We start from the raw sequence: 7,500 nt of genomic DNA, 5'->3' as shown, positions 1-7,500 counted from the left end.
ACTATTTTGAGTGGTATGATTATTTGTCTCACAAGCAGAAAATTTAACATTTTGCAAATTGCTAAATTTTCCATTTTTTTACGACATTTTGGTATTTTTCACAAAAAAACACAGACTGCATCGACCCAAATTTACCACTAATTTGAAGTACAATGTGTCACGAAAAAACAATCTCAAAATCACTGGGATAAGTAAAAGCAAAAAAAAGTTATCCCCACTTAAGTGAGACATGTCAGATTTGAAAAAAAGGGCTCTGTCAGGAACGCAAAAACTGGCTCTGTCAGGAAGGGGTTAAGAGAAAATAACTGATTTTGTTTTTGGAAGATAATTATGGCAGCAGTGGGATTTGAACCCACGCCTCCGAAGAGACTGGAGCCTAAATCCAGCGCCTTAGACCGCTCGGCCATGCTACCACACTTAAAGGTAACTCATAGTTTCTCACAGTCTGGAATCTAGAACTAGAATTACAGAAAATGTTGTTGTTGTATTAAAGAAATACGGGTACTTATGTATTATCTGGACTCCCATGTTAAATGCACCCCATTTTTTCATACTCCTACTATCCAACTACGCATGGAGTTGATTTTATATAGTGTGGCGAGCGCAGCGAGCCACCGTGCCGAAGCGTGGTGAGCGCAGCGAGCCCCGCGAGGGGACGCGGTCTCATAAGAAAAACGGGAGTCCAGATATTACATAAGTACCGAAATACGTAAAAATATGTTTTATGTTAAGCATTTTAGATGCTCTTAACATAAGTGAGACAAGATTTTTTTTTAAAAAGAATATTGGTTGCCATGCAATCTAGATGAGAAATGGTTAATTTTTAATTAATTTGCATTTTAGTCGAGTTTACCACTTTGAGACAAGATTTTTTTTTAAAAAGAATATTGGTTGCCATGCAATCTAGATGAGAAATGGTTAATTTTTAATTAATTTGCATTTTAGTCGAGTTTACCACTTTGAAACCAATTACTGACATTTTCTTTGGAAAATTTATATGGCAGCTTTGGGAAGTTAGCAAAGAAAGAAATTAGCTGTTATAACAATGTGATGATGAACACTTACTTTTTAATTGAATTACATTCTTGTGGATAGAACAATGAAAACATCAACCTCTAACAATATATATCAATAATAAAATATGGCAGCAGTGGGATTTGAACCCACGCCTCCGAAGAGACTGGAGCCTTAATCCAGCGCCTTAGACCGCTCGGCCATGCTACCTCATGGGTGCAGTGTTCATGTGGCTCAAAGATCTATCAAATGATTATTTAAATGTGTTTTGTTCACTTTATATGAAGTAACAAAACATATTGAGATTTATTAGAGCATTCACATATGGTTAGGGTTAGGTACGTGATACTGGGGCTTGTGTTTCTGGTGGTCATTGCAATATTAGGGACATCTCAATGCTCACAATTCAGACACTTGCTAGGTAAGCCTTCTAACTTTCAACATCGAGCCCCTAACTTTAACACTGAACATACCTGCAGCCTATCCTTAATTCTTTTTCTTCCATGCCTAACCCCAAAACCTCTTAGTATCTTACCATGACCCTTCCTATCTGCATCATAACCTTAAACATACTACTATAGTTCCAAACTCTTAACCTCCCTTCTTAGTGCCTAACCATTACCCCACCCCCTGCCATTGAACCATTACTTCCCCTACACATAGGACAGAGTTCCAAAATCAGTCGTTTTACCAGTGTTTGGGATTCTGCTATCAGTTTCCTGACTTGCAGCTTCCCGAATGCCAGGATGCCCAATGCATCCAATTGTAATCACTTCAAGTTAATTTTTATGTCTTTACAGTCTTTAGAAATATTTTTGAAAAGTATCTAGTAAATATGATAAACTTTTTTGAACTCTGTTGTTGAATTGTCCCAGCAACTATCATACACCAGATAGAATTTGAACTTTAAGAGAAAATAACTGATTTTGTTTTTGGAAGATAATTATGGCAGCAGTGGGATTTGAACCCACGCCTCCGAAGAGACTGGAGCCTAAATCCAGCACCTTAGACCGCTCGGCCATGCTACCACACTTAAAGGTAACTTATAGTTTCTCACAGTCTGGAATCTAGAACTAGAATTACAGAAAATTTTGTTGTTGTATTAAAGAAATACGTAAAAATATGTTTTATGTTAAGCATTTTAGATGCTCTTAACATAAGTGAGAAAAGATTTTTTTTAAAAAGAATATTGGTTGCCATGCAATCTAGATGAGAAATGGTTAATTTTTAATTAATTTGCATTTTAGTTGAGTTTACCACTTTGAAACCAATCACTGACATTTTCTTTGGAAAATTTATATGGCAGCTTTGGGAAGTTAGCAAAGAAAGAAATTAGCTGTTATAACAATGTGATGATGAACACTTACTTTTTAATTGAATTGCATTCTTGTGGATAGAACAATGAAAACATCAACCTCTAACAATATATATATCAATAATAAATGTGGCAGCAGTGGGATCCGCCTCCGAAGAGACTGGAGCCTTAATTCAGCGCCTTAGACCGCTCGGCCATGCTACCTCATGGGTGCAGTGTTCATGTGGCTCAAAAATCTATCAAATGATTATTTAAATGTGTTTTGTTCACTTTATATGAAGTAACAAATCATATTGAGATTTATTAGAGCATTCACAAATGGTTAGGGTTAGGTACGTGATACTGGGGCTTGGGTTTCTGGTGGTCATTGCAATATTAGGGACATCTCAATGCTCACAATACTGACACTTGCTAGGCAAGCCTTCTAACTTTCAACATCGAGCTCCTAACTCTAACACTGAACATACCTGCAGCCTATCCTTAATTATTTTGGTTCCAATGCCTAACCCCAAAACCTCTTAGTATCTTACCATGACCCTTCCTATCTGCATCATAACCTTAAACATACTCCTATAGTTTCAAACTCTTAACCTCCCTTCTTAGTGCCTAACCATTACCCCACCCCCTGCCATTGAACCATAACATCCCCTACACATAGGACAGAGTTCCAAAATCAGTCGTTTTACCAGTGTTTGGGATTCTGCTATCAGTTTCCTGACTTGCAGCTTCCCGAATGCCAGGATGCCCAATGCATCCAATTGTAATCACTTCAAGTTAATTTTTATGTCTCTACAGTCTTTAGAAATATTTTTGAAAAGTATCTAGTAAATATGATAAACTTTTTTGAACTCTGTTGTTGAATTGTCCCAGCAACTATCATACACCAGATAGAATTTGAACTTTAAGAGAAAATAACTGATTTTGTTTTTGGAAGATAATTATGGCAGCAGTGGGATTTGAACCCACGCCTCCGAAGAGACTGGAGCCTAAATCCAGCGCCTTAGACCGCTCGGCCATGCTACCTCATGGGTGCAGTGTTCATGTGGCTCAAAGATCTATCAAATGATTATTTAAATGTGTTTTGTTCACTTTATATGAAGTAACAAAACATATTGAGATTTATTAGAGCAGTCACATATGGTTAGGGTTAGGTACGTGATACTGGGGCTTGTGTTTCTGGTGGTCATTGCAATATTAGGGACATCTCAATGCTCACAATTCAGACACTTGCTAGGTAAGCCTTCTAACTTTCAACATCGAGCCCCTAACTTTAACACTGAACATACCTGCAGCCTATCCTTAATTCTTTTTCTTCCATGCCTAACCCCAAAACCTCTTAGTATCTTACCATGACCCTTCCTATCTGCATCATAACCTTAAACATACTACTATAGTTCCAAACTCTTAACCTCCCTTCTTAGTGCCTAACCATTACCCCACCACCTGCCATTGAACCATAACATCCCCTACACATAGGACAGAGTTCCAAAATCAGTCGTTTTACCAGTGTTTGGGATTCTGCTATCAGTTTCCTGACTTGCAGCTTCCCGAATGCCAGGATGCCCAATGCATCCAATTGTAATCACTTCAAGTTAATTTTTATGTCTCTACAGTCTTTAGAAATATTTTTGAAAAGTATCTAGTACATATGATAAACGTTTTTGAACTCTGTTGTTGAATTTTCCCAGCAACTATCATACACCAGATAGAATTTGAACTTTAAAAGAAAATAACTGATTTTGTTTTTGGAAGATAATTATGGCAGCAGTGGGATTTGAACCAGCGCCTCCAAAGAGACTGGAGCCTAAATCCAGCGCCTTAGACCGCTCGGCCATGCTACCACACTTAAAGGTAACTTATAGTTTCTCACAGTCTGGAATCTAGAACTAGAATTACAGAAAATTTTGTTGTTGTATTAAAGAAATACGTAAAAATATGTTTTATGTTAAGCATTTTAGATGCTCTTAACATAAGTGAGAAAAGATTTTTTTTAAAAAGAATATTGGTTGCCATGCAATCTAGATGAGAAATGGTTAATTTTTAATTAATTTGCATTTTAGTCGAGTTTACCACTTTGAAACCAATCACTGACATTTTCTTTGGAAAATTTATATGGCAGCTTTGGGAAGTTAGCAAAGAAAGAAATTAGCTGTTATAACAATGTGATGATGAACACTTACTTTTTAATTGAATTGCATTCTTGTGGATAGAACAATGAAAACATCAACCTCTAACAATATATATATCAATAATAAATGTGGCAGCAGTGGGATCCGCCTCCGAAGAGACTGGAGCCTTAATCCAGCGCCTTAGACCGCTCGGCCATGCTACCTCATGGGTGCAGTGTTCATGTGGCTCAAAAATCTATCAAATGATTATTTAAATGTGTTTTGTTCACTTTATATGAAGTAACAAATCATATTGAGATTTATTAGAGCATTCACATATGGTTAGGGTTAGGTACGTGATACTGGGGCTTGGGTTTCTGGTGGTCATTGCAATATTAGGGACATCTCAATGCTCACAATACTGACACTTGCTAGGCAAGCCTTCTAACTTTCAACATCGAGCTCCTAACTCTAACACTGAACATACCTGCAGCCTATCCTTAATTCTTTTGGTTCCAATGCCTAACCCCAAAACCTCTTAGTATCTTACCATGACCCTTCCTATCTGCATCATAACCTTAAACATACTCCTATAGTTTCAAACTCTTAACCTCCCTTCTTAGTGCCTAACCATTACCCCACCCCCTGCCATTGAACCATAACATCCCCTACACATAGGACAGAGTTCCAAAATCAGTCGTTTTACCAGTGTTTGGGATTCTGCTATCAGTTTCCTGACTTGCAGCTTCCCGAATGCCAGGATGCCCAATGCATCCAATTGTAATCACTTCAAGTTAATTTTTATGTCTCTACAGTCTTTAGAAATATTTTTGAAAAGTATCTAGTAAATATGATAAACTTTTTTGAACTCTGTTGTTGAATTGTCCCAGCAACTATCATACACCAGATAGAATTTGAACTTTAAGAGAAAATAACTGATTTTGTTTTTGGAAGATAATTATGGCAGCAGTGGGATTTGAACCCACGCCTCCGAAGAGACTGGAGCCTAAATCCAGCACCTTAGACCGCTCGGCCATGCTACCACACTTAAAAGTGGCTCATAGTTTCTCACAGTCTGGAATCTAGAACTAGAATTACAGAAAATGTTGTTGTTGTATTAAAGAAATACGTAAAAATATGTTTTATGTTAAGCATTTTAGTTGCTCTTAACATAAGTGAGAAAAGATTTTTTTTTAAAAAAGAATATTGGTTGCCATGCAATCTAGATGAGAAATGGTTAATTTTTAATTAATTTGCATTTTTGCCGAGTTTACCACTTTGAAACCAATCACTGACATTTTCTTTGGAAAATGTATATGGCAGCTTTGGGAAGTTAGCAAAGAAAGAAATTAGCTGTTATAACAATGTGATGATGAACACTTACTTTTTAATTGAATTGCATTCTTGTGGATAGAACAATGAAAACATCAACCTCTAACAATATATATATCAATAATAAATATGGCAGCAGTGGGATTTGAACCCACGCCTCCGAAGAGACTGGAGCCTTAATCCAGCGCCTTAGACCGCTCGGCCATGCTACCTCATGGGTGCAGTTTTCATGTGGCTCAAAGATCTATCAAATGATTATTTAAATGTGTTTTGTTCACTTTATATGAAGTAACAAAACATATTGAGATTTATTAGAGCATTCACATATGGTTAGGGTTAGGTACGTGATACTGGGGCTTGTGTTTCTGGTGGTCATTGCAATATTAGGGACATCTCAATGCTCACAATTCAGACACTTGCTAGTTAAGCCTTCTAACTTTCAACATCGAGCCCCTAACTTTAACACTGAACATACCTGCAGCCTATCCTTAATTCTTTTTCTTCCATGCCTAACCCCAAAACCTCTTAGTATCTTACCATGACCCTTCCTATCTGCATCATAACCTTAAACATACTACTATAGTTCCAAACTCTTAACCTCCCTTCTTAGTGCCTAACCATTACCCACCCCCTGCCATTGAACCATAACATCCCCTACATATAGGACAGAGTTCCAAAATCAGTCGTTTTACAAGTGTTTGGGATTCTGCTATCAGTTTCCTGACTTGCAGCTTCCCGAATGCCAGGATGCCCAATGCATCCAATTGTAATCACTTCAAGTTAATTTTTATGTCTCTACAGTCTTTAGAAATATTTTTGAAAGGTATCTAGTAAATATGATAAACGTTTTTGAACTCTGTTGTTGAATTGTCCCAGCAACTATCATACACCAGATAGAATTTGAACTTTAAGAGAAAATAACTGATTTTGTTTTTGGAAGATAATTATGGCAGCAGTGGGATTTGAACCCACGCCTCCGAAGAGACTGGAGCCTAAATCCAGCGCCTTAGACCGCTCGGCCATGCTACCACACTTAAAGGTAACTCATAGTTTCTCACAGTCTGGAATCTAGAACTAGAATTACAGAAAATGTTGTTGTTGTATTAAAGAAATACGTAAAAATATGTTTTATGTTAAGCATTTTAGATGCTCTTAACATAAGTGAGAAAAGATTTTTTTTAAAAAGAATATTGGTTGCCATGCAATCTAGATGAGAAATGGTTAATTTTTAATTAATTTGCATTTTAGTCGAGTTTACCACTTTGAAACCAATCACTGACATTTTCTTTGGAAAATTTATATGGCAGCTTTGGGAAGTTAGCAAAGAAAGAAATTAGCTGTTATAACAATGTGATGATGAACACTTACTTTTTAATTGAATTGCATTCTTGTGGATAGAACAATGAAAACATCAACCTCTAACAATATATATATCAATAATAAATGTGGCAGCAGTGGGATCCGCCTCCGAAGAGACTGGAGCCTTAATCCAGCGCCTTAGACCGCTCGGCCATGCTACCTCATGGGTGCAGTGTTCATGTGGCTCAAAAATCTATCAAATGATTATTTAAATGTGTTTTGTTCACTTTATATGAAGTAACAAATCATATTGAGATTTATTAGAGCATTCACATATGGTGAGGGTTAGGTACGTGATACTGGGGCTTGGGTTTCTGGTGGTCATTGCAATATTAGGGACATCTCAATGCTCACAATACTGACACTTGCTAG

General features: G+C 37.0%; 7 non-coding genes across 7 annotated transcripts; all 7 read right to left on the bottom strand.

Annotated features, from left to right (window-relative positions):
• Positions 1 to 331: 331 nt before the first annotated feature.
• Positions 332 to 413, bottom strand: TRNAL-UAG (transfer RNA leucine (anticodon UAG)). The gene has a single exon. It is a non-coding gene; the product is annotated as a tRNA-Leu (tRNA).
• A 729-nt stretch (positions 414 to 1,142) lies between these two features.
• On the bottom strand, positions 1,143 to 1,224 carry TRNAL-AAG (transfer RNA leucine (anticodon AAG)). The gene has a single exon. It is a non-coding gene; the product is annotated as a tRNA-Leu (tRNA).
• Positions 1,225 to 1,960: 736 nt separating this feature from the next.
• Positions 1,961 to 2,042, bottom strand: TRNAL-UAG (transfer RNA leucine (anticodon UAG)). Its single transcript has one exon. It is a non-coding gene; the product is annotated as a tRNA-Leu (tRNA).
• Positions 2,043 to 3,270: 1,228 nt separating this feature from the next.
• TRNAL-UAG (transfer RNA leucine (anticodon UAG)) lies at positions 3,271 to 3,352 on the bottom strand. Its single transcript has one exon. It is a non-coding gene; the product is annotated as a tRNA-Leu (tRNA).
• A 2,046-nt stretch (positions 3,353 to 5,398) lies between these two features.
• Positions 5,399 to 5,480, bottom strand: TRNAL-UAG (transfer RNA leucine (anticodon UAG)). Its single transcript has one exon. It is a non-coding gene; the product is annotated as a tRNA-Leu (tRNA).
• Positions 5,481 to 5,899: 419 nt separating this feature from the next.
• TRNAL-AAG (transfer RNA leucine (anticodon AAG)) lies at positions 5,900 to 5,981 on the bottom strand. Its single transcript has one exon. It is a non-coding gene; the product is annotated as a tRNA-Leu (tRNA).
• A 735-nt stretch (positions 5,982 to 6,716) lies between these two features.
• On the bottom strand, positions 6,717 to 6,798 carry TRNAL-UAG (transfer RNA leucine (anticodon UAG)). The gene has a single exon. It is a non-coding gene; the product is annotated as a tRNA-Leu (tRNA).
• Positions 6,799 to 7,500: the final 702 nt, after the last annotated feature.

The sequence above is a fragment of the Crinia signifera genome, chromosome 6 (genome assembly GCF_055691185.1).
Source record: "Crinia signifera chromosome 6, ASM5569118v1, whole genome shotgun sequence".
Lineage (NCBI taxonomy): Eukaryota > Metazoa > Chordata > Amphibia > Anura > Myobatrachidae > Crinia > Crinia signifera.
The sequence above is the reverse complement of the archived record's forward strand: the minus strand, read 5'-3'. Positions and strand labels throughout refer to the sequence as shown.